The following is a 4,414-nucleotide window of genomic DNA, read 5'->3' on the forward strand; positions in this document are numbered from 1 at the left end:
AGCATATGTGCAATTAATTCTTTAAACAAAGTTTATTTGAAGTATTCCTTTCGTTTTCCCTCTTTTAATGGTATTTAAGAACTGACAGCAGTCCCTCCCTCTAAAAGGGTACAGCCTTGTGTCTTTCCTTATTGACAGGCAGCTCTGCAATACCACTGATGTAACAAAAGGGTCACTAAAATACCATCTGGCAACCTGGAGGAATTGACCTTATTCAAAACAAATTGTATCTGAGAATCAGTTAATTTAGTGTGTGTCTGCAATGTCCTTTCATCTATCTAAGCAAACATAGGACAGTGAAGTTTTACCTGAGATTAAAGATGAGAGAATATTGTTGGTGAGTCATGGTAAAAGCTTAAAAAACACTGAAAATTTCTTGTAACAAGTCATATTAAACAAATTTAAAAGAGGGGGAACTATGTTATGCATTGACAACGGGAAGGAGTTTATTATTTATCAGGTACTATGACTTAAACAGTGCTTTTAATAATATGGACATCCTTTGCTCCATAACAGTAAATGACACCAAACTCACATATCCTTACTATATTCTTATTAAAAAAAATACAGTGGATAAGACAAAAGCTTTTTATTTACTTGATTTGTCTTTTTATAGCTCGGTAAATCCGTGATTTTGATTGTAAGAAACACACTGAATCGGATTATTGAAATGATAATGCATTTTGTTAAAATGGGAGGCAAAATTATAGCGTGATCTTAGGCAAAACTCTTTGTAAGGATGGGGAAATCTATTAACCACCTGCAGAGTAGCTATACACCCAACATTTATCACCAAAGTCTACCACAAAACAATTAAATGAACATATGAGAAGAAATCTTTCAAATCCCAAACAGAACATAGATTAAATGCTAGTCAGAAAATAAAATTTGCTAATAGTAGAAAAAATCACCCCAAAATAAAAGTTGCACAAAATGCCATGTTACCTGTTATGTGCTTTTCTATGACATTTCCTATCATAGAAGGGCATGTCCATACCCTAATCGCTCTCTCCAAAATTTTTTGGAGGTTGTTTCATCATTCATTTTATTTGGATATTAAGAATTTGGGGATCTGAAGTTTTTATTCCTGGAAAGCTCCACCGTTACCCGCCTTCACCTGTGCACCAATATCACCTATATATCATGTGGTTTATTATCCTTTAGAATTGCGGATACTTCTCCTTAACAAACCTGGAGTCAACTTGGGGTTTTGCTACCGCCACCGTTACTGCTGATGGTGCACCTGGTAGGGTTTTAATCACTTGGAAATACTCCAGCCTTTTCATCCCCAAATTATTCTCATGCAAAATGTGCTGTCTCTGAAGCTTCGCTTAAGGTTCGCATGGAGATATCTCTGCTTTCATAGGTCCCATGCATTCACTAGGTGACTACATATGGAGCCCTTCTTTTGTCAGTAACAGTGTAAAGTACTTAATGTATAGAAGAAACTGCCTCTTCTCTCAGGGAGCTCACAATTAATTGGAAAGACACATACAATATTATATGATTCACTCTGTATCAGAGGGGCGAAAAGAGGAATGGTCACAAACCTGCATTCAGCAAAGGCTTTTTGGAAAGAGGACTGATTGAATTTTAAAAATTAAGTACTCCTTTGGCAAAAGAAGAGTGGGGTGGTTTTGTGTGTGTGTGTGTGTGCGTGTGCATATGCGTGTGCATGTGTGTGTGTGTTTGTGTGTGTGTGTTGGTGGGGATGCTGGTATTCCTGGTTATATTTCCAGGCAGAAGGAAAACCTTGTGCAAAGGTGTATATGTATAAGGTACCATGGTGTTTTTTTGAATACTGTATGTAGTTCAGCCTGGCTGGAATATAACAGGCAAGGTTGATATAAAGGCCCATGTCTAGAAAGAAGGGATGTGAACAGATAACACAGTAAGGATTTGCTTGAATAATGAGCCGGGGGCCAGATTATGATGTATTCTGCTTTTTTTTGCTGTCCTCATCATGTGGGTCTAAAATTATTACTACTATTTTTATTACCACCCTCACCAGAACCATTGCTGAAATCTCATTATTTACCACGTTTTATGCCAAATGTTTTACACACATTAAGACTTTTAATACATCAACTCATAGAGTTTATTATTATTTTAAATTTTCATATGGGAAATTTTAAACTTAGAGGTTATATAACTTGTCCAAGTAATGCAGCTAGTAAGTGGTGGAACCTAGTAGCACATTTTCTCTTCTTACCTAGACTACCACACTATATCTGATATCTATGTTTTATTTCTCTTGGAGTAGACCTATAACATAAGTTTGTATTCCCAAGTGACATAATTTGAACCTTCCTAAAAGGGGAGATCCTGGCTAATCATTTCTTTGAAACTAGTTGAAAGGTAGGGAATTCAATCCTGTCTAACTTACTTTCCCACTATCCCTAGAGACTCTGCATTACGTTTTTTCTGCTGTCAAACATCTTAGTTCTTTCTAACGCCTCCAACACACATGTTAGGCTGATGGTATTGCCACAGAACTCATTGTAAAAAATAGAAGTAATCAGATGGGAGCTCCCTCATTTCTCTAATAGAAAGTCTAGTACTTAGAGCCATATGCCCCAGGCTTTATTTTTATTTTTTTCTGTTTTTAGGAAAGAGAAAGGATCCCTCTTCCTAGTGGAGGCCCATTCCTTCACATTTGCTCTGCACCCCATCCTCTCTTGTCTTCCTAATGAATTCACATCTTCAATCTTTGCCCATTTTGCCTACATCTTCAGGATACCCCTTACAACTGGATCATCTGAATTTCCCTGTTTCCCATTTAAAAACCTCTCTTGATCTTATATCTCTTTCCTTTATCACCCTGCTTTTCTGAGTTTTTCTGGTTAGTCCCACAGTAAATTTTCCTGGCAGATTTTTCTGTACACATGGTCATCAATTCTAAAACATCTATTCATTTTTTGTGTGTAGATTGTAGAAAAATGTCTATTCAGATCCTTTGCTCATTTTTTAATTGAGTTTGGTTTTTTGATACTGAGTTGTATGAGTTCTTTGTGTATTTTGGATATTAACACCTTATCAGATATATTATTTGCAAATATCTTCTCCTGTTCAGTTGGCAGCCTCTTTTCTGTTGCTAGCTTTCTTTGCTGTGCAAAAGCTTTTTAGTTTGATGTAGTCTCACTTGTTTATTTTTCCTTTTGTTTCCCTTGCTTGAGGAGACATATTTTTAAAAAATTGTTAAGACTGATGTCCAAGAGTGTACTGCCTATGTTTTCTTCTAGAAGCTTTATGGTTTCAAGTCTTACATGTAAGCCTTTAATCCATTTTGAATTTATTTTTGTGCATGGTGTGAGACAGTAGTCCAGTTCGATTGCTTTGCATGAAGCTGTCCAGTTTTCCTAACACCATTTATAGAAGAGGCTGTCTTTTCCCCATTGTATATTTTGGCCTCTTTTGTCATACCTTAATTGCCCATATAAGTTTAGGTTCATTTTTGAACTCTCTATTCTATTCCATTTATCTATGTGTCTATTTTAGTGCCAGTACCATACTGTTTTGATTACTGTAGCTTTGTAGTATAGGTTGAGATCTGGGAGCATGAAACCTCCAGCTTTGTTCGTCTTTCTCAGATTGTTTTGGCTATTCAAGGTCTTTTGTGCTTCCATACAAATTTTAGAATTATTTGTTCTAGTTGTGTGAAAAATGCCATTTTATAGGAATTGCATTGAATCTGTGGATTGCTTTGGGTAGTATGGTCATTTTAACAATATTAATTCTTTGAATCCATTAACATGGTATAACTTTCTATCTGTGTCATCTTCAAATTTTTATTAGTGTCTTAAGGTTTTTTGTGTACAGGTATTTTACCTCCTTAGATTTATTCCTAGGTTTTTGTTTTTGCTTTTTTTATTCTTTTGGAACTGATTGTAAATGGGATTGTTTTCTTTATTTCTCTTTCTGACAGTTTGTTCTTAGTGTATAGAGAAAACAGATTTCTGTATATTAATTTTGTATCCTGAAACTTTATTGAATTCATTGATGAGTTCTAGTAGTATTTTGGTGGTGTGTTTATTATTTTCTATGTATAGTATCATGTCATCTGCAAACAGTGACAGTTTTACTACTTCCTTTCCTTATTTTCTTGTCTGATTGCTGTGGCTATGACTTCCAATACTATTATACGTTGAATAAAACTGGTGAGAATGGGCTGAGATTTTGTGTGCATCCTTTAATAGAGGAGTCTCTATTTCTCATAGCCCTCTGGCTCTCCTGAAAATAAGCCCCACTGGCCTTCAAAGCCAAATGTTCTGGGGGCTCATCTTCCTCATGAAGGAACTCCCTGGGCTGGTGAGCCTGGTGTGGGCCTAGGAGCCCTTTATCCTTGGGGAGAACCATTTATCCTCCCCTTTGTTGGTCACCCACCAGGAGCTATGGTTTTTGACTATATCATGTC

The sequence above is a fragment of the Balaenoptera acutorostrata genome, chromosome 4 (assembly GCF_949987535.1).
Source record: "Balaenoptera acutorostrata chromosome 4, mBalAcu1.1, whole genome shotgun sequence".
Taxonomy (NCBI): Eukaryota; Metazoa; Chordata; class Mammalia; order Artiodactyla; family Balaenopteridae; genus Balaenoptera; species Balaenoptera acutorostrata.